At 38.6% G+C, this 23,301-nt stretch overlaps 2 long non-coding RNA genes across 4 annotated transcripts in view; one reads left to right on the forward strand and one right to left on the reverse strand.

Moving 5' to 3' along the window:
- LOC140594252 (uncharacterized) overlaps positions 1-6,301 on the forward strand; it is a 35,093-nt gene extending 28,792 nt beyond the window's left edge. Inside the window, exon 4 of the long non-coding RNA XR_011994993.1 lies at positions 6,219-6,301. This is a non-coding gene — a long non-coding RNA (uncharacterized lncRNA). The remainder of the gene's footprint in view (positions 1-6,218) is intronic.
- Positions 626-22,978, reverse strand: LOC112912528 (uncharacterized). 3 transcript variants are annotated; one of them, XR_011994992.1, is made up of 5 exons: positions 22,960-22,978; positions 11,652-11,856; positions 10,311-10,438; positions 8,190-8,319; positions 626-700 (listed from the first exon to the last, which is right to left on the reverse strand). It is a non-coding gene; the product is annotated as an uncharacterized lncRNA (long non-coding RNA). The 3 variants fall into 3 exon arrangements; XR_003233527.2 differs by lacking the exon at positions 11,652-11,856; XR_011994991.1 differs by lacking the exon at positions 22,960-22,978 and having other exon boundaries at positions 11,652-11,968.
- Between the last annotated feature and the right edge of the window lie 323 nt (positions 22,979-23,301).

Raw genomic sequence — 23,301 nt, forward strand, 5'->3', positions numbered from 1 at the left:
CCCATGCAAAAGCACGTTTATAGCACATAATTATCATTGCAGCACTGTATTACTTTGTGACACATATGGCATTACCAGAAAGAATTTACTAAATGTCTGCATCAGAAGTTTAAGTCACAGATATGTACTTGATAATAGTATTTTCTTTTTGTGTGAGGGGCTGTTAAAAGAACATATGGATTATGCTATGCATTTTAGAGAAGTTGAATTAACACGAATTTATGTCAAAAAATTCTAATGTTGGGATTAAAAAAGAGAAAATATATCTAATAAGAAGAAAATTCATGCTTTAATTTTACATAAATTGAAGTGATGATGGGATAGGATTTTACATGCTAAATAATGTGTACGCTAACCTCTACGAGCAGAATAAATTTAGAAAGTAGAGAAAGTAATCTTTGAAGTTGCCAATATAGCATCTATTTTTAAGTCACAATAATTCACTGGAGCATAGAACATAGACTATACCTTGCTCAAATTATCCAGAAACATGTTAAAGAATAGATGGGGGAGTATTTCTGTTTCCACTATTCAAAATTTGTGGCTCTTAATTTAATACTGAAAACATTCCCCGAGTTACTTGGGTTTATGAACGATCTGAATGTTATCTCCATCTGTCTTAGACTGCGGTCCGTGGAAACAGACTGTGAGCTGGCAAGTGGCGTGCAGAAATGTTCCTAGAGACAGCTCTGAGAAATACCTAGGAAAAAAGTGAGGGAGGCAAGGTTAGCAGAGGGAAAAACTGAGTACACAGTGGTTTTAGTTGAGACCTCTGACAATTCTGCTGGGACCTGCGGTGCTGTAATGGTTCTTCAGAATTGTCCCAAATACAAGATAGAAGGTCAGGCTTTGTAGGTCCACCCACATCAGCCAGTCATTGGTAGTGCACTCCTCATCCACCCTCTGGAAGAAATGTAACTGGAAGTGAGGCAGTTGTTTGGAGCTAGGGCAGTTTAAAGCGAGAGACTCAGTTGTAAGAAACCAGCAGCTGATAAAGCAGTAAGTACATTAACCCTCCTAAAGAATGGGCCTGAGTCCGTTATACTTCAATAGAGCTGATTAATAATAATAATTAATAATAATAATAATAATAATAAGGATCGGAATAGAGCACCATTGTATCCCCTACAATCCACTCTTGTTCTACTTAGATCTGCTTGCTTCTTGGAATAAGCTTGTCCCACTAGGGAAGAGCTTCCTGAAGCCCTTAGAGGAAAAGACCAGTAGGACAGACCAGTAGGACTGTAGCCCTGACACTGCAGTTGAATTCAAGGTCATAGGTATTACTCATCAGCCCTCTATTCCAGCACACATTCTGAATTTCTTGCATTGCTAGATTGGCATTTCAGGTTCTCTTGCCTGCAGGGGTGACCCAGATCCTCATTCCTAATGAATCTTAGCCCTTTCTCAGGCCACAGTTGTTCTATTATCCATTTACCATCGAAGTGAACATGAAAAACAAAAAATGCTTCAATGGATTACCTGACTCCGGTCTCCCTGTTGTACTACAATGACCCTCTTTTCTCCAGATAATCAAGTTCAATTGCCAATGTCAATAAGATAATTCATCTCCTCACCTGCTGGTCTCTTAGTATGAAAAGCCTGAAGTGATTGGTCAACATATTTTGCTTAAAAGTCGATGAGAGAAAAAAAAAAAAGTCGATGAGAATCTTACTGTGTCCCCTGGTAAATGTATTTCCCCTTTGAGAACAAGGACCTCTATATCCACAGCAATATTGGAAACACAAAATGAGTCACTAGAAGTAATGCTATCATTTATACTTCCACTTTTAACAAAAAGATTTTATTTATTTATTTGATAGAGAGAGTACAAGCAAGGGGAGCTGCAGAGGGAGAGGAAGAGGCAGGTTCCCCACTGAGTAGGGAGCCCAACACGGAGCTCAACCCCAGGACCCTGGGATCATGACCTGAGCTGAAGGCAGATGCTTAACTGAATGAGCCACCAAGGCATCCCTATACTTCCACTTTTGTTTCCTGGGTCCATATATTCTAGTTTTCGGGGCACAGCATCATATAAATGCCCATCCTCTCCAGGTGGACAGACAGGACCAGATGGCACCAGTAAAAACCTTCTTACAATCTTTTTTTTTTTTAAGATTTTATTTATTTATTCATGATAGACCCAGAGGTCTGTTCTCTCAGACCTGGTGACAGGTGCATCTTTAAGAGACCATTCTATTTCTCAGTCAGGCTAGGAGCTTATAGGTGGCACAGTATGTGATAGGTTCATATGCCCACTGTGGGCTCTAAGGTAGGTTCCTTAGTATAACATGGTTCTATCTGGAATCTTCTATTGGTGGGTCAAAGAACCTACAAACTCTTCGATTCTGGCATTGGCTAAGGCCCTGTGTGCAAAAGAGGCAAACACATACTCAGAACGGGTGCCGGTCCTGACCAATATGTTTATTGTTCTCTCGAGGTGAAAGGGTCCAATACAGTTGGTTTGTTCCAAGTGATTTGTTGGTCTCAGGTATATAGGGGCTCAGTATTGGGTCCTATTGCTGGCAAGGTAAACATTCAGCAGTGGCGATAGCTAGCCCAGACTTGATGAGTCGGAGGCCATGCTATCAGGCCCATCTCCACTTCCATGACTACTGTCTATCAGGTCAATTAGTATGCTGGTTTTCAGGTACTTGATGACAGAGCCTAACTGAGATCAACTGGCCAAGTCATTCTGTCCACTTTTTATTTATTTATTTATTTATTTATTTATTTATTTATTTATTTGATTGTTTGTTTGAGAGAGGGAGAGAGAACACAGAAGCACAAGAGGTGGTGGGCAAGGCAGAGGGAGAAGCAGGCTCCCTGAAGGGAGCCTGATGAGGAACTCGATTCAAGGACCCCAGGATCACGATCTGAGTCAAAGGCAGACGCTCAACCACTGAGCCACCCAGGTGCCCCTACTTGTTTGTTTAATATCGTTTCAATGGTGAATGTTTTCAGTGGGTGTTTACATCGGATACCAGGGCAAGAACATCTTACTGCATGGCAATCCCTGCAGATCCGTTTCCATGCCTTTTCCCAAGACCTCCTCAGCCAGAACTTCCAGTCTTTCCCTTTCTGGTCCCTGTTCGATCAGTGCCAACACCCATGAGCCCCTGTCTATTCTTATTTTGTTTCATTTTCCTATTCACACAAAGTAGATGACTGAGTGCACCACCCAGAACTCTGCTCTGTGGAAGGAGTTCCAGTCACCACTTTTTTTCAGGGCTGTCCTGAGTAAGTGGAATAGAGAGCAACAGTTCATCTTCAGCTGTCACTAATAAACTAAGCCAACTTCTTAATCAACTTAGCCGGCCTCTTCCTCCTCAATAAGATGGTCATAAGGGACCTCAACACCCACATAAAGCCAGGGGTGAGAAGTGCTAGATAAGATGATAAGAGGGTTGGGGCACCTGGGTGGCTCAGTGGCTGAGCAACTGCCATCAGCTCAGGTTGTGATCCTGGGGTCCTGGGATGGAGTCCCACATTGGGCTCCCTGCAGGGAGCCTGTTTCTCCCTCTGCCTCTCTCTCTCTCTCTCTCTTTCTGTCTCTCTCTTTGGGTCTATCATGAATAAATAAATAAAATCTTTAAAAATAAATCATAAGAAGGTTTTTACTGGTGCCATCTGGTCCTGTCTGTGCTTGGAACTTGTGGAATCACTTCCATTTATACTGGATGACTGCTCAGCTTGCCGGAGCTTATTATGACTTGGGGGGTCAGCAAAATCTTACTAAAGAAGGCCATCTGTGACCACATTAGACTGGTGACTTGATGTTCCATGGCCACTCAAAGCTGGCGGCCTTTCACACGACCAGTATATATATATGAGTTAGAAGAGAATTTCCAAATGTATAATATGCTGTCCCCAGATCTAAACAAAACAAAACAAAAACACCCAAGAATTGTGTTTCTTTCTCTTTGTGGTGTGAGGTGAGATACAATAGAATTTATCTTTTACTTTAGAAGGATGTTGTAAATTCCCCAGGCCCTAACCCCACTAAGCATTTCATATAGGTAGGCTACTGAATCTTCACAGTTTGTCTCCTACCCTAGGAATGCATGGGTCTTAACACAACACACATACTTTGTGCTCATCTGGTTCTATTCGCACGATGTTTTTATTAGACCAATGTGATATACCACAGGGTATCAGTCCAGGCTCCTTTTTGATGACATTATGGCAGACAGTATGGGGTTTTAACATGGACTTGGGGCAACACAGGAAATGTATAATACTGTCTGTGTTACATAAGTGCAAATCACTTTCCTGACATGGATGGGATGGAAGGCTTTTATCAGCTCAAAGACAGTATATTGTATATCAGAATTTTTGTTTATCTATACTAGTGAAAATACCACATCCAGTATAACAGCTGCAATTGAAGCCACTAATTGTTTAACTTTATGGAATTTCACTGTCATCCCTCATGATCAATCATACTTCTCTAAAGCCCAGGTTGGTTCATTTAGCAGGAATATCATAGAGACCATCCTCTCTTCTGTTAGCATGATACTAACCTCTGTCATTCAGTCCCAAGACACAGTATTGATTTACTATATTGGAAAGAAAACGATTCAGAGGCTTCTAGCTGGCCTTCTCCCCTATAATAACTGACACCCCAAACATCAAGAATTACTTGAGGGTTCTCTGTCAACTACCAAGTATGCACATTCCAGTTTTGCATTGGAGAAATGACCACAGGGTAGGTTCATGGCTGGGACCTGGGCCAGGATGCCACCTATTACCTGGCCACCACACACCCCCAAGCTAATAGGAGGCCAAGTTGGCACTTTGAGTCCTCGAGCAATGACATTCATTTAGATGCATTGTCCAGTAATCTTCTACAGATCTGGGTAATTCCTTCTCCCCCATGCACATTTACAAGAGTTAATGTTTATAATTCACTTTAGAAACAAAACTAGGGAATTGGAACTGAATACACTTGTTGCACTGTCGCAGGGTCTATCCTCATAGGAATTTGGTTTCTCCTTCAGTTAATGGGTTCCAGCTCTGAGAATTGGCTCAGGTACAGAAACTAAGGAGTCACGACTGTTTACTGGGGTAGCCATCTTCCATCTCCTGCTTATCCATCCTTGATTTTTCTTGGTTGTATAAATTAAATAGTACCCTTACGGACCGCCCTCTGCTCTTGTCTGTGGAATACCATCTCTGTACCTCTCTGAAGGGTGAGCTTTCTTGGCCACCACCCGGAATGGGGTGCCACTGATTGTAATAATCACACACACCTTGCACCACCACCTGACCTTTATTACTTTGGAACCCTATTGTCAGCATTGCTGGAAAGGAGCCCATTTCTATGACAGCACATCCTACTATCAGCCCTGGCCTAGGTAAGGACAGACGTTACTGAACTTCTCAGTGATGCTGATGTCACTCTATGGAAGATTTATTTGTTAAAAAGGTTTATCCAAGAGTGCGAATTTCATTGATATTTCTAGCTTAAAGCACAATAATACCAATTTTTTTGGAGAAAAAATACATATATCACAGGAAACTAAGGGACTGAGCAACTGAGAACACACAACCACATTGTCTTCCAATTTTAATTATTTGAAATGTTTGTGTATTTTTCATTGCTGAAACAGCTACAAGAATTTTATGGAGAATCATTTCCTCCCACTGAACTTTTCTCAGGTTTGCAGAGGTACTGAGAGTTAGTAAAACCTGACGGAATCTGCATTAAGGAAAGAAATGAGACTTTATATCAAGAACTGAGATATTCCTGAAATGAATACACATATGCAGAGAACAACAATGATATCAAGTACCACAGATTGTGGATGAAATAAAATGTAGCATTTTTCTTGGGCAAGGCAATTTGGGCATCCTGGAAATTAGAAACTAATGAGGTCATTTAGGTTTTGTTTTGTTTTTATTTTTTTTTTAACCGTGGAAACTACTAGTAGATTATTCCAGGTGGGCTTCAATCCCTAGTGTTTTCCCAAATTTCAAGGTCACACCTCCAGTACTATGGTGGATTGTATGATAAACGCTGCGGAACTCTGAAGTTTCACCATGGAATGCAGTGGCCTGAAACTAATCTGGTAGCAACAAGCTAAGTAGCTGCTATTACCTACTCACTTTATGTTAATTCTGTAATTACTCAGGTGGAAATACAGGTAGAAAAATCATTAGAACTGTCTTTGATAAACATTTTCTTTTGGAATCACGTTTGCTTATTTTTCACTTAGAGTTTTAAGAAAATGAAGAATATTAGAGCGAGGTGGATAATCTAAGAAACGTCACCTTACACATGAGAAACCTGGGACCCCAAGGTCTGTCTTAGACCAGATGTGTCTCATGCAAAAGTTTCACAGTTCCCAGAGAGATATGCAATTTCAAGTTTTCTTTCTTGAAAAGATCTAGGATTGGCATTTTGACTAGTCAGAAGGTAAGTGACTTAATTATACAATATAATGTTTTCAATGATTTCTCAGACTTCCCAAGAAACCATGTCACATTTTCTTTCAGAATTTTACTCAATGTCAGCCTCAGGAACACTTACTCCTAGTAAAGAGTAAGGAAAATAGTGCTTTATTTCCTCATTTTTTTTTTTTTTTACCTAATGGTTCACTGACAAGAACACAAAATCAAATGTTAAAAGACAAAATATTAGAGTCTATCTATACTACTAAATATACAACTTCAATTATATTTCAGTCTTCTATTTCCTTAGAACTATGAATAACTTTAAATTTGTAAGGAAAAAAAGCAAAGAAATTCTTTTGGCTTTAAAAAAATTAATGTGTAATATTAGCTTATGTTCTGAAATTTTCTTTTGTTCTGAAGAATTTATTTATTTATTCATGTGAGACACAGAGAGAGAGGCAGAGACATAGGCAGAGGGAGAAGCAGGCTCCATGCAAGGAGCCCGATACGGGACTCGATCCTGGGATTCCAGGATCATACTCTGAGCCAAAGGCAGATGCTCAACCATTGAACCACCCATGTGCCTCCAGAATTTTCTTTTAAGACAACTTTATGTCAATTTACCTCAAAATTTACTTCTCTGGAATATTTCAGAATGTATAGTCTTTGAGTTGGCTTTAAAAAGTTCTCACGAGTATTAAAAAAACACTAAAGTAATTTCATGTACTTGCCACTTCAGATTTGGAATTATTCTGTAAGTCTCATGACAAAAAAATCACAATAATATTTTCAAAACTATTCTAAACTTCCATTAAATGAAAGAACAGAAACTAAATCTCCATTTGCCACCTTCAAGGGACTTAAATCAGATTGATCGTCTTGGTTTCACAGTTTAACTTCAATTTAGATTCAAATTTTGATCAGTATTATTTTGATAACTTACTAACAATAGAATCTAAGCACAAGAAACAAGCTATTTGCTGCTCCTCTTCTTGGAGGTAGTATTAGTCAACCAGGTAAGCCTGTTTTCTTAAAATCATTGTTCATTACATGTTTTTGCTGGCCTCTCTATTAAAGTCACTCTTGAAACTGGAGGCTTTGGTGGTGACATGTCGATAAACAGAAATAATCATCCAAGTACTGATAACTTTTTTTTTAAGATTTTATTTATTTATTCATGAGACGCAGAGATACAGGCAGAGGGAGAAGCAGGCTCCACGCAGGGAGCCCGGTGCGGGACTCGATCCTGGACCCAGGGATCATGCCCTGAGCCAAAAGCAGATGCTCAACGACTGAGCCACCCAGGTGTCCCATAACTCATGTTTTTTAACAGAAAAGTAAATACTCATTAAATGCTAACAAATTCATGCAGGAATCTAAATAAAAAGGGGGCAAACCTCTTTCTTTAAAAACAAAACAAAACAAAAAAAACCAAAACTCTAAAACCAGCAGATCAGAAAATGGATTCATGACTTCAACACATTGGCAGCAAAATCATTCCCTAGAAGCACTAATCTGTGACCTAGACACTGAAGAATAAGATGAAAAGACAGAAAACACAATATCATCTATGATATCAATTTAAATGAACACAAAGGAAACATGAGTTTTTATAACTAAAAGCATTCTCTTTATTCAACACTCACATTTTTAATAGTAATTTTTTAAAAGGTGATTTCCATGATTATCCACGAGATAATTGCTCTTCTACTGTCTTCAAAGATGGCTTCCCTTTCCCATAAAAAGGCTGAAATGTACAAAGGTAGGTAAGAGAGTGAAGGGGCTGGATTCACATATGGTAGGTTGCAGCACACTCAGAAGAAGTGCACCTGGGAAGAGTCCAAGCTTCTCCAAGTGATGCTCCAGATTCCACAGGAGACTGAAGAGCATGGAGGTCATGCCCACTGCCAATGACTGCATGGCCTAGTTCACCGATATGAAAACAAGGAAAGAAGTTTGAACATGACCCCCAGTCATGTTGACTGAAGACCATATGAAATGCCTGTGGCTAACATTTCTGAGGACTTACAAAGGCACCCCCACCTTTCTGTACATTAGGACTATTAACACATGGGATTTTCCCAACAACCCTGTGAAAACTTACAGATGAGGAAACCAAATCTGCAACAGGTCAAATAACTTACTCAAGGTTTCACATGGAGTATGAAGCAGTCAGGGTGTAAACTCTAGGAGTCTGGCCCCTAGACCTATACTCTGTTTTTTAAAGATTTTGTTTATTTATTTATTTGAGAAAGGGCATGCACGTGCAAGAAGAGGGAGGGGGCAGAGAGGGTGCTGAGGGAAAGAGAAAAGGAGAAGCAGACTCCCCACTGAGCAGAGAGCCTGAGGTGGGCTGGAAGGCAGACACTTAACTGACTGACCCAAGAACCTCTCCAGACCTGAACTCTTAACTACTGTGACATCTTCAAAAAGTTAACTGTACATCCCAGTGATGGTGTTCTATAAACAGACAGATAAATAATCTATAAATCAGTCATAGTCAGTCAAAGGGTAAATGTGTGTATATGTTTGTTATACACGCACATGTACAAATACATACACATATATATTAAATGAATACATGTCTGTTAGGACATTAATTCTCTATTACATTTCAGTTATTATCTCCTAAATGGACATATACACCTATGAGGAGAGTATACAACCAGTTTGAATTTCATAGTTTCTAACTCTATGAGAATTCTAAATTTAGTTTCTGTAATTTAATCTAATACTTTGTCTAAATCCCTATTCTCTCCAATGCATTTATTTAATCATCCCTCAGGTAAAGTCAGTGAAATTAGAAATTACTCTATAACTCCAGGTTAAAAATCAGTTAGCTCTGAATTTAAATCTGGAAAGTGGTTCCTATCATATTGCTTCTGTGGCCTTTCATTCTTTCTGTCTGGTCTTTGAATATCCCTGTACCTGAGGGAGATCTGCAGATGGCATGGCTTCATTGTGACTGTAGGACCTTTTCAATCCTCTCATACCTCTATAGGTATGGGAAATTGTTGAATTGCTCTTCTAGCATCCCGGGGACTCCAGAGTCTTCTGGAGCTTTCCTAGGTCTCCTCTCCAGTAGACCATCCTGGCCACCATTTGTCTGCCCAGCTGGGCACAGCTCTGGTCTAGGCTTCCTCTGGAAGGCTGTTTCTCTCCCAGCTGTAGTCTACTGGGAAGACCTGGATCCTCTCTGTTCTTGGATCCCCCCAAACCTATCTGGGGATATTGCCCCTTTTCCCTGCCAACCTGGCAGAGATGACCATCTTTTAGCACCATCTTTAGCACCATCTTTTCTGAGACCACACTAGTATCTAACCCTGCAGTGGTTAGCTTTCCTCTTGTTAACCTTTCCTCTCTCAGACAGTGAAATGTTATCTCCTTTGGTTTGGCTTGTTTGTTTTTAAATATTTTATTTATTTATTTGAGAGAGAGAGCAAGAGCATGAGTGGTTGGGGGGTGAGGGGAGAAGGAGAGGGAGAAGCAGACTCCCTGCTGAACAGAGCCCAATGAGGGGTCATGACCCAAGCGGAAGGCAGACGCTTAATTGACTGAGCCACCCAGGTGCCTCTGTTATCTCTTTTTGGGAGGAAATCTGCCACTTATAGTTTCATGAATTCTTCCCAAAATTATGGTTTATGGATAAATTATATGCTCCGATTCTTTCAGGCTCTTATTTTTTAAGAACACAAAAATTTCATTGTTTTTTTTTTATAAGATAGTCTCTCTCTAAGATATGAAAACTGCTTTGTCAAATTTAACTCTGAGGCTAGACTGCCAGGGTTCAAATTCCAGCTCTGTCACTTACTAGTTTTACGGTTATTTAAATGCTCTGGTACTCAATTTCCCTGTGTGTTTGTACATACATATATAGTAAATTATACATGTTAAATAATACATATACTACTTACCTTATAGAAATGTGATGAGTATTTGATAAATATGTGAAGCACTTGGAGCACAGGAGGCACATAAAAGCATTAACTGTTATTATTATTGATATTATTATCAGGTAAAAGCTGGGTAAAGAATCTTAGACCTAGAAAAATGCAGGAAAGAAAAAGCTGGCTCAGTACCTATTAATTTTATCCTGACCCCAATTCTTCTTATTTAGTAAGAATATTTTGTGAAGAAGGAAGATTGGTTTTTCTTAAAATTAATCAATAAATTAATTCTAAGAGATTTACTAATGTGTTACATTTCACTAATGTGGTGAAAGAAAAATATTAATTCAATTTCTTTTACTTCAAATCCACTCTATTGTCAGCTGATCTCCTCGCAGGCAATGAGAAGATATCTAGAATCCACTGGAAAAAGGAAACTCTATTTTATAATGCCATCTAAATCAAACCCTGTGAAATATTTGATTTTTTGACAAATATTTCCTGAGAGTCTTACAGTATAGATTCATGCTAAATGTTAAGCTGCATGCCAAGATTAAGATCTATAACACTTTTTCTTTTATTTTCTAGGAGGTTACCAGAGAGAGAGATAAATAGATATATGCATAAAACTAAGTACTCTTTAGGATAAAAAGCATTTTAATTAGGTCCCAAGTTGCTATGGAAGGCAGAAGGTGCATTTAATACTGGTTTAGACAAGATCCAAAAGGATTTCATGGGGAATATGACATTTGAGTAGAAACTCAAGAGAAGGATATACGCAAAAGGGTGCTGACAAAATCTTAACAACTGTCTGAAAAAATATATACGTGTATATAGGTATATATATATATGCCTAATTTTATTTTTTATTTATTTATTTTTATTTATTTATTATAGTCACAGAGAGAGAGAGAGAGGCAGAGACATAGGCAGAGGGAGAAGCAGGCTCCATGCACTGGGAGCCCGACGTGGGATTCGATCCCGGGTCTCCAGGATCGCGCCCTGGGCCAAAGGCAGGCGCCAAACCGCTGCGCCACCCAGGGATCCCTATATGCCTAATTTTATTATAAAAATTAATGATATAAACATATTTAGCACACAATTTACAAATAATAAGATATGCTATAATTTTTATTGTAATTTCCATATAGACAGATTCTCACAGTATTCATTGATTGTTGCTAACCTCTTGTGTCTATAGACAGTCTATGTTTGCAATTAAAAAATGAACACAACTGCAAATGTCCAATGTTGGAACTTTAATAGTGTGTCAAGTTTATAGAATTGATGATAGTTTTTGAATACTAAGAATATATTTCTTCATTTTGGGGGGCTATTTGCTATCTAAAAACCACAAGCATGACATACCTTCGAGTTTAATTCACATTATTGACACTTTCCTCATGATTTTTTGAGTCTAGAGACAATCAACCAAAGGACAGATCCAACTCTGATTTTTAGTGCTTGCTGACTTCCTTGGTGTAATACTCCCAGCATGTCTGATTGCCAGCTCCCAAGCTACATCACGTCAGTGAAAACAACCTTGAGAAGAGATTTGCAGCGGCACATTATACTGTAAACATAAGTAGCATAAAAACATAGAAAAATAGTAAAATGTGGTCAATTAGGAAGTCATAATTTTTAATGTTGCTTGCCTTTGTTTATTATATAACTTATTTACTGTAATTATAATTTATATACTGTAAGTTTATATAATTTGATTTTTTAGATGATTATGTTAACAACTGTCTCATAAACTCTTGAAATCTCCTCCACGACAACTCCTGCACACTTGTAGATATTTTGTTTATAGGATATCTACATGGCTGGATCATTACCCTAATTCATAGATGAAGAAAGAGAGAATAAGAAAAGCTAAGTAACATGTCTGAGGTCATTCAACAGCTAAGTCATGGAGCTAAAGTTTAACCCAGAGCTATATGATTTCTAAGGACTTCTTACATCCAGGAATTTATGGAGCCCTGAACTGGGAAAATAGGATATACGTACTGTTTTTTAACAGTTTGCTTATTAAGTGTGTGTGTGTGTGTGTAAGTATATGTGAGAGACGGCATTTGGTCTGAGATGTATATTCATTAAAGTCTAAATGTGAGGGTGGGGAGAGTATTAGACTATCACCTCAAAGTTTCCTGTGGGTACTGATGTCTACCAAAAAGAACACAGAAAGTGGCTTAAACTGGTTCTCAATACAGATCTTTGGAATTTTGATCAGCAGGGAAAGAAAGGGAACTTGACCAGGAAACCAATCATGCGAGAGGCCAGAGGCCCACAAAGTCAACAATGGACAAGCAAGTGTGACTCAGGAGAGGCTGCATAGTGGATAGAAGGGAAGAGCATGTTCTGGAAGACAAGGCCAGCAAAACGTTAAGAGATATTTCTATCTGACCATGACGAGCTGAAATTCTGGTTTCCAGCAAAACTCGTTAATTCAGTTCTTTTCAACTTGTAAAAAATATTCACTCCATTTTTCGGTGGGCAGGGAATTCATAGGTTTGTCTCCAAAAGAATTATTTTTCTCCTAGGATTCTGGCCACTAAAAAGTCACCCCAGTCTCTCTTTTCTAATTCTTTGGCTGTCACTGTTACCTCCCAAAGGACATCGCTGTCAGAGCTTTGCCATCAACCATTTCAAGCAGCTGCTTTTCTCGCTGTTCCACTGGATTTTTCAGATGTCAGAGTGACTGCTCCCTAAATCTTAAACTTAGTGGATCTCAAGAGACCCTTTCATCCAGCACCAGTTTGCACCCACACCTAGATAACCAATCCCTTCTTTCTACCCAAGGGTCAAAAAACGTGCTACCACAGGGCAATTTTAACCTTTCATCCTCTGTTCAAATTTTTTTTTCTTTTAATTTTTACATTCATGAGCAAATTTACTCCAAATGGATCAGAGTTCCTTTTTCGTAGTTCTTACGAAAGAAAGAATATGGGTAGATTGTGACTGACTTTGTTTTTTTTTTTTTTTTTTAATCTTTTTTTTTAATATTATTTATTTATGATAGTCATACAGAGAGAGAGAGAGGCAGAGACAAGGCAGAGATACAGGCAGAGGGAGAAGCAGACTCCATGCACCGGGAGCCCGACGTGGGATTCGATCCCGGGTCTCCAGGATCGTGCCCTGGGCCAAAGGCAGGCGCCAAACCGCCGCGCCACCCAGGGATCCCATTGTGACTGACTTTGAATGCTAGAAAGCTTAGACTTGATCCTGGGAGAACACAGAAGGCCCTCCAGGGAAGTGACATTATCCAAGTTGTGCTTTGGAGACATAATTATGATAGTAGCACGCTGAGAGCATTGAGAGATGAGAAATTAGAGACTGAGTCAAAGTCCAGGGACTATTTTAACAGTTCAGAATGAAAATGATAAGGGTCTGGACCAGTGTAAAAACAATGGATATGGGGGGAAAGGGCAAATATTTGAGACTAATTTTGAAGTAAACAATCAAGGGCTCTCTAACTGATTGGAAGTGAAATGCAGCAGCAGAAGTTAGTAAGTGGTGAAGCTAGGGGTCAGAGAAACAAGCTGGTTTGCATCATATAGAGAGAGGAGAGCAGCACACATGTACAGAAATGTCCAGCAATATATTGAAAATGCGGGTCTAGTTAAAAATAGAAACTGTAATGCATGGGAAGGAATTGAAGGGTTTTTTTTCTCAGTGAAGTAGCATTGTCATCTTCAATTTAGAATACTTTGTTAGTATTTGAGTAAGACTAGTCCATCTTCAGTGGGTATTAAATGAAATAAAACACTTTTAGCTTCCGAGGATGTATCCTAGCATCAAGGAGAGCTTAATCTGATCATATCAGGCTCATTTATAGAGTAGGGAGTCCACTAACAATATTGAGGATCAGAAAACCTTTGCATGTCATTAATTTTTAGATACTAGAACTTTGAACAAAACAAGCCTAATCTGATTCTATCTTTAATTATCCATCATATAATTTAATCATTCCATTTCCCTGCCCCTAAATTTTTAACTGGCTCCATCACACGTAGGAAGAAATCTAAACTCTTCAGCACTGCATAGGAGACCTTCCATGATCCAGCCTCCCTCGCTGGTCTGATCTCTTCTCCCACAAATTCGCTTTAAGGGGTGCTGAGTTAGCAAGCACATATCCTCTCTACAAAGGATTTACCCATTAAGTTAGCTATAGAGGCTTCACTCTCTAAATCAATGGTTTGGTTAGACTCAAGCTCAAGACATACTGAGCATAAAAGAACTTGAAGGAGTGAGGGAGAGAGGAAAGGTACATTTTAGCAGACGAGGAATGGAAAGATAGATCGTATTGCCAAGCCACCCAAACAGTCAGAGGGAATTTAAATATCAGAACCGAAAAAGAAAATACAGAGATCTAATAAGTACAGACAAGCCACCACTGGCATCATTCTTCCTTACAGTGGCACTATTTCTAGCTATCTCATCCCTTCTTATGGATGGTGGGAGTAGCTAAAAGTAGAATGTCAACCATCGTCTTCTGAGAGAACTTTTAGTTCGGTAAATTATTTTGAAATAAATTCACTTTAGTTCTGCGAAGTCTTTGAAAATTGAGATGTTAATTGGAAGAGATAAAAAGTTAATGACCATGAAAAAGATTGACAAAACAGCCGGCCATATTTTGTTGTGCAAGTATTGTTTTCTAACCAACTATTTTGAAAGAGACACTAAGTCTTCAGTGTGGTGACAGTCACCAGTATATTTTGGCACCCTTACTTACACTTCTTTCTGCAGGCTGAAATTTCTTTGGGGATGCATTAATGTCACCAAAGAAGAAGAATGTCATCACCCGAAACAGAAGAATGATTTCCAAGTTAACAACGGAATACAAAATTCCTAATATTGATATTAATTTTTAATGCAGGGCAGCCCGGGTGGCTCAGTGGTTTAACGTCGCCTTCGGCCCAGGGCGTGATCCTGGGGACCCAGGATTGAGTCCCACGTCAAGCTTCCTGCAGGGAGCCTGCTTCTCTCTCTGCCTATGTCTCTGCCCCCCCCTCCCCGTGTCTCTCATGAATAAATAAATAAATCTTTTAAAAAATTTAATGCAATGGCTTTAGACTTATAATAGGGGAAAAACAAAACTCTCAGCTACATTTTTTGTAAGCTACTTCTAAGTCAAAAGCATTAAAGTGGACTCTATTAAAAATGTCATCTCACTTAATTTCCCCCCCACAATTGTAGTCATTTTGTAAAAACAAGAAAACAGAGGTTCCAAGATGTTATTGTCCAAGATTGGGCACTTAGTGAGTAGTAAAACCTAAGTGTGCACACTGTCAAGTCTAACTCCAGAGTCCATGTTGCTTTTGTCTACAACTTTGCTTCCGAAAACTATTTTGAAAAAAAAAAAAAAAAAAAAGGAAAGCTAGAGGGGGGTGGGTAGAGAATACACTAATATAATAAATCTGTGTGAGAGATAGAATTTGTGATCATCTCAACAATGATTATAATTTATTTTCATTTTTTTTAACAATTTGTACTTTTTTAACACCACTTCACTAAATTCATTTCTCTAAGATGATAACAGTCTGAAATCCTTTAGGCTACACATTTTTTTAATGGTGCTAGTTCTTTATAGGGTATACCAAGATACCCAGTGCAGCCCCTTTTCCCCCAGGTGTGAAGGACTATTCTGCAGTTCAAGGGGTAAAGCCGGGCTCTGGTCCATAGATGTCAGCCCTCTCCAGAAATTGCCCCATGATGGGGTAGGCCATGCTTACTTTCTGGGGGTAGACTCTGTCCAATGACTGTTCAGTGCAGGAGAATATCAGCCTAGCACCTACAGTGTCCCAATTTAGGACTACTCTTGTCAACAGCATGCCCTGTTCCCTGGTCTTGGTTCTTGTATTCAGCCAAGAAAGAATTCAGAGCCAAACTCTTAAGCAAGCAAAGGTTTAATAGCAGTTTAAACGAAAGTACACTCTCGAGATGGGAGCGTAGGCAGGCCCAGAGGTGACAGCTGAACTGGGGGGGGGGGGTGGTCAGGGTTGTCTTTTCCTCTTATTTTTGGATAGGCCATGGGTCATAGCTAGGGCGGTTTCTGACTAAGGTTGCAGCCAATCGTCTAAGGAATTAGGATAGGGAGGCTTGGCCCTATATGATCCTTGTGGGAACTGTCATGGCAGCCATTGTCTGGTGGGGGGTGGGAAGAGAGACCACAGTGTACATGTATCATAATGAAGCTATCGGTTACTGTTGGGCAGTAGGGAAGAGCTCCTGTGGCATCCCCTGGGATCTGTCCCAACTGTTTAGAACTGGGCCTCCATCATCTTATCAGTGGGAAAGGACTTGTTCCCTGCCCAAATCTAGCTAACTACCTACTCTATCACTCTGAAGGGCCGTCCCAACTCCAGCGCTTCCCACAAAGTGGAAGGAAGCATTACTTAAGACTGCCTTACAGGGGCACCTGGGTGGTTCAGTGGGTGAGGATCTGCCTTTGGCTCAGGTCATGATCCAGGGGTCCTGGGATCGAGTCCTACATCAAGCTCCCACACCTGCCTCTCCCTCTGCCTATGTCTCTGCCTCCCTCTCAGTGTCTCTCATGAATAAATAGAATCTTGATAAAAGAAAACTAAACTAAACTAAAACCAAAAAGACCATCTTACAGCTCATGATCGTCCTCAGCCCAGTCATGCTTCCTGTCCTTGCCACTTAGGTATTGAACCCAAACCCGTTTCCCTAATAAACTGTCTACCTGTTAATCTATACCTCTTAGTCTGCACTTCAGGGAACCAGACCTAAAGATTCTCCTAGTCCAAAATATCTAATAAATGAAGAAATTTGCTGGTAATATTACCCTGGCTGGAAAAGTTAGTGTCATTTTCAAAAGCATTCACAAAAATGGAAATAGCTTAATGAGAAAATTACGCTTATTTATTTAAATTATGTAATGAGCAGAGAGCCATAGGTTTGGCAAGTATAAGAAACTGCGGATCAGAGAGATAATTTAGTTTATGAGAGCCAAAACGAGAAATGCATACAGAAATATCTTCATTGTTAGAACTAACATTCCATTTAGAGAAAGAATAAACTAGCTTGATTTTTTTATCTTTGGAAACAAAGCTTTGATATTAATGAATTCCTTAAAATTTGGATTGCAGGGGGATTAAAAAAGAAGATGTCAAATCAGTTTTTTTTTTTTTTTAATCTACACTTGGATTTTTCTGTGCTTCGGGGAGAAGCAGGATATGAAATATTGCCATCAAAATGCCAATCTTGTCTTTGATGGTAATTGATCTGTTATCACTGAGGAATAGGACGTGTTCCATGTTTCAGTTGAAACCTGTTGCATTTGCCGGCTCAGAGAAGCAGTCACGACTGCTGAGTCTAGCTATGGATATGAACCAGGTGTGAGCTCATTCATCAAGTACACCATCACTACCCGGTTCTGGGTAATGACTGTGCCAAATTCTCTGTGTTTTCACTTGTCTTAATTGCACAACATTGCCCTGAGATGCAGAGAAGTAAATTAATATGTTTTTATGCAATATCCTAATTTGTAGAATTTCCCATTTCCTAAATTTAACTCCCACAAAAGAAATTAACCCCAACTATATGTAATTCAATTTTTTACCACTGATTCAATATCGAGCAGAATATTTACTGTTTTCACTGAGATTTCTGAATAATTGTCTTCAGCGTCCAGGCTGTAAGTACTGACATTAATAAATTCCTCTAAGTCATTTGGGTTCCGAGGAGAGCACAACTCTCAATTTATTTTCTAAATTCAATCCAAAACCTTTATTTTTCAAAAACATTTTGAAATATTACATGAATGTTCTCCAGTATTTGCCATCTTAACACATATACGTAAGTGACTATAAAATAAAACATGTGCTTATGCCAGTGAACGGATATTGTAAAAGGAGCTTAAGCTCCAAATGTATTTACCAATTTTGGTAAATATTTGTTTCTCACAAATAATCTTTGGTGTTGATTTATACTAATTCAAAACCAAGAAAGCACCAATCAAATGTATAAATCGTTCTCTGATTTATCTTCCCTTTTTAAAAGATACAATCTTCTGGTGAATTCTATCACCGTGGCATAGGTACATCCACAGGTGCAGGCTTCTGAGAGCGCACCCTTCCAGAAAAGCAACGCAGGGATGACAAAAGAAGTGACAGGTGCTCTGTTCAGAGGCCCAGTATTACAGGAGTTTAATCCTATGCTGTAATGAAATCCAACCCGACCAGCGCTATGTGACTTTAAGGGAATTTATAAATGATTTAAAGCTAAACATATTATTAAATACATCTTTAACTAGGTGAAACTAACTAGAAAATTTTTCAAAAATCCTATTACAAATGTGGTGCAGAGCAGGATCAGTTTACACAAAGACAGGCATAAAAATGTTCATTTATGTGATGTTACTTGAGAAGCAGCAAAGCTCCTTTTCTCTTACATCCTCTCCCCCTAGGCTTGAAGGCCCTTATTAAAATGCAAATATTCTCTGGGTGGATTAACTTTCTGAGTAGAGCCCTGAAGGCAAAGGAAAAATTGGCTGAAATAGCTAAATTATCTATATGCTATTTCAAGCACAAAGTTTCATGAGCCCATCTCCAACTCAAAATAATCGATCTGAAATAACAACAATATTATCATTTCTTAGATTGCAATGTACCAGATATTGTGCTAATATTTTATATAATTTATCTCACGTATCCCTTACAATAACCCAACCAGAGAGGTATTACTAGTATCTCTAGTTTTGGGAAGTCCTGAAAATTGGAAAGATAAGTATTTTCTTAAGGTAACAGAACTAGTCAGAAGGAAAGTGAACTCAAGTCCCAACCCCGGGACACTGACCATTACATACATAAACTGCTTTTCAAAATATGTCCCCACACCCATCTTCTCTTTATTCTTTCCCACCATGGAGAAAAAGTTTATATGTTTCCTTTCCAATGGCCATCTCTGCTCCCCAACCTATCCATCCACGTCAAATGTTGATCCTATATCTCTCAATTTTCTTCTCATTCCATAGTGTCTAGCCCTTGTGTTCAATTATTCCCATTAAATAACTTCTTCTCTGCTTTATTTGACCCCCTCCACTTGACCAACAAACGTATGTACCGACCTTCACATTTATGATCATCTTATTTCTCTATTTCTTTCCTCTGACAATATCTTACAGAGGTATTCTGAAAATGTGACCTCCATTTTTTTATCAAACATTTGAAACAACCTACAAATTGGTTTCCAACAATAACAACAAAAGATGTTTAGAGTCCTTGTTGGTTCTTCCTGATTCCTGGCCCTTCCATCCCTCTCTTCCTCCCACCTTTCCCACCTGCTAACAGTCCAGGAACCAAGATCTTTGAGAGTTCTTTCATACTCATATTTCTTTTTTATTTCTACTGGAATCACTAAGCTTGATGGGTTCAAAACTGATTTTGCCATCCTAATCTTTCACTGGTGCCTCTTCCACTTTTCCAATAGATAGAATAACACTCCTGCAGTATGTAACCTCCTACTGGGATCATTTATTTGCCTTTTTATCTGAGTCTGTTGTAGAAACTTCTCTACCAAATTTCCAAATCTTTCAAGGTATGAAATCTGACACCAAGTCACTTTTCCATCTCTTCCATGGCTCTACAGAACATCTCTTTTTTAAAGTGCTCCTTCCCTCTTGATTTCCATTATCTACCCAACACACTTCATGGCCCAGTGTCTGGACCCATAGCACTTATGCTTTACCACTTCAACGTTGTTCACACTGATTCTATTGCTTTCCATTTATTCTGCTACCCTGACCTCCCAATCAATTCAGTTTCCTCTGAATTTTCTATTTCATCCAACAGATGTCCCAGCATTTGGTTATTACAATTCATTTGACATTTTAAAAACTTTCTTTTATCACCATTTTCAAGGATGTATACCTTGCCTCTTGAATCAGACTTCGTGTTGTTTTTTTTTTTTTTTTTTTATGAGAACAGTGTACAAAGTGTGGATCATTTTCTGTATTTCTCTGTCCCTACTCCATACTGCATATAATACAATGCTTTGCCTGTATAGGGCATCACTACACATTCGTTGAATAAGAGGTAGGTAATACTTAGGATTTTTTACTAAAGAATTGGCAACCATATTGTAATGGAAATCTGTAACAAGTGAAATAAATGTCTTATTAAAATACTTTTTGAAAACCAAATAATTGTATTTTCTCCCACTTTTATTACCACCACCAAATATGGTATATTTCTCTCTTTTTCCATGTGTGCATTTTATCAGAAGATCTGGGAGCTTAGTTAGTCTCTGTTAAACAGCTTACTGTAACGTTAATAAAAGGAAACAGATTCAGTTTGCTAGAAAATTAAAAATTTAACTTACCTCAAAGACAACACTGCTTTGGTAGTAAAAATAAAATGCAAATGTATAAATTTGTTCCATAAAAGCTTACATGATTACTAGAAACAATGGTCTGAAATGAATCATGAAGTCAGCTTCTCCAAAGACAGGTTAATACTGTTACAAGTCTTTCCGTTCGTTTCTTCTATAATTCTCACGATCCTGGGTGTCCAAGTGCTAACATCACGCTCATCATAACAGTGCCAACTTACTCTTGGCTTAGTTTTTGAAAGCCTACATTTTGCATGCTTCATTTGTAAGGCTAATTTAGACAGAATTAGGGTACTAAATAAAGCACAATTGATTTTAATCAAAGAAAAATAAGAAGTTTATGCCTGTTCTTAAGTCTATGCCTGGACTTCCATCCTATCCAGTAGTGATGAAGAAAGCACCCACTTCTTCATCCTTGCTGGAGTAATGTACAGGAGGCCCAATGGAGGAAAGTTGTTCCTTATACCATCACTCAGCAATAATAGAACCACCCCCCACAGTGTTAGGAGAGACCACATGAAGGGCAATAATGATGCACTCTTTCCCTTTTAGCCAGAGTGTTATAGATGGAGGCCTTCAGGAAGCCTGAACTCCACTTCCACCCATTAGTAACAAAGAGCCCCTACTTCCCCTGTCAGTGAGGCCAGGTGGTGAACCTAGACTTCTACTCCCACAGGACAGTAACAAAGTAGCATTCACTTCCTTTGCCAAAGAGGTATCAAGAGAAGCCTGCAAAAATACATGATTTTTTTTAAATACATGATTTAAATAAGATCTCATAGTATTATACTAAAACTGTCCAAATTTAAATGAAAAGCCGCTCATCTTACAAAGAACCAGGAAGATGTCAACTACTGAGAAAAGACAATCAATGCACACTAACATCCAAACAGCACAGATGTTAGAATCATCTGATAAGGATTTCCAGGAGCCTTCATAAAAAATACTTCCACAAGCAATTATGAACATACTTAAAATAAATTTTGAAAATAGTATGTTTTAACAAAGAAATAGAAGGTAGAAGGAAGAAGCAAATTGAAATTTTAGAATTGAAAACTACAAAACCTGAAATAAAACCCTTAATAAAGCAACAGAAAATACCCATTCTGAGCAACTAGGAGATCAAATGGATTGAGAAGATAAATAAACAGGGACCCAGGAGAATGTAACAGAACATCTAACTTTTATGTCATGTGAGTTCCCAGAAGCAGAGGAGAAAGGGGATGGAGCTAAAAGTTACTCAAATAAAAAAAAATGGCTGAAAATTTTCCAAATTTGGCAAAAGACATAAGCTTAAAGATTCAAGAAGCTAAGTAAAAACTAAACAAAATAAATTCAAAGAAATCCATACCAAGACACATCACAGTCAAACTTCTGGAAACTTAAAAACAAAGAGAAAAGTCTTAAAGTAGAAACGATACATTACATATAGGCCCAAAACAATTGAATGATAGAAGATTTCTCATGTGAGTGCATGGAAACCAGAAAAAAAGTAGTCCAGCATTTTTCAAGCACCAAAAGAAAAGAACTATTCATTCAGAATCCTATATTCTCCAGACACCTGGGTGGCTTAGTGGTTGAGCGTCTGCCTTTGGCCCAGGTCGTGATCCCTGGGTCCTAGGATCGAGTTGCGCATTGGGTTCCCTACAGGGGCCTGCTTCTCTCTCTGCCTATGTCTCTGCCTATCTCTGTGTGTCTCTCATGAATAAATAAATAAAATCTTTTTTTTAAAAAAAAAGAATCCTATATTCTCAAAAACATCCTTCAGAACTGAAAGAATCCTCCTTCCCCAGATAAAGGAAAACTAAGGACTAAAACTAAAACCATTACCAGCACACCTACCCAAAAAGAATGCCTAAAGGAAATTCTCCAACCAGAAATAAAATTATGGAAGGCAGAATCTTTGAAACAGCAGGAAGAAAAAAAGAAAAATGGAAAAGCAAGAATATGGGTACCTTCTAGAACTTTCTCTTCTCTCGAGTTTTCTAAGTTGTATTTGATTGTTGAAACAAAAATTATCACACTACCTAATGTAGTTTTTCAGGGTACGTAGAAGGAATACTTAAGACTATTACAAAAGGGGAAAATCAAATATAAAGACAGGTAAGTTTCTACACTTCACTTGAGCTGGTAAAGTGTTGACACCAATAGACACTGATAAATTGAGCCAAAAAACCCTATAGCAACCACTAAAAAAAGCTATAGAAAAAAATGCAGTCTGAGACACTACAAATCTCCAAATGTCAAAATTATAGAGATCAAGAATAGATTGTTGTTGTCAGGGGTTAGAGAGATGATAGAAAGGAGGTGCAAGGCTTACTGTTAAAAGGGAGATCTTGAGGAGATGGAATAGTTCTCTATCTTGACCGTTTTCTCTCTCTTGTGGTTACATAAATCTCCACCATCCAACCATCACACCCATTGTACCAAAGCCAATTTCCTGGTTTGATATCAAACTACAATGAAATAAGATGCAATCATTGAGAGAAACTGGGTGAAGTGTATAGGGGACCCGTCTTTACTATTTTTGCTACTTCCTCTGAATGTATAATTATTTCAAAATAAAAAGGTACATGCAAAGGTAGACAAGCTAATTGAACTAATCAGCTGCAAACAGGAAGGAAGAAAGGAAAGAAGGAGAGAATGAAGGGAAAGAAAGAGA

Source organism: Vulpes vulpes, chromosome 10, assembly GCF_048418805.1.
Source record: "Vulpes vulpes isolate BD-2025 chromosome 10, VulVul3, whole genome shotgun sequence".
Classification (NCBI taxonomy): Eukaryota; Metazoa; Chordata; class Mammalia; order Carnivora; family Canidae; genus Vulpes; species Vulpes vulpes.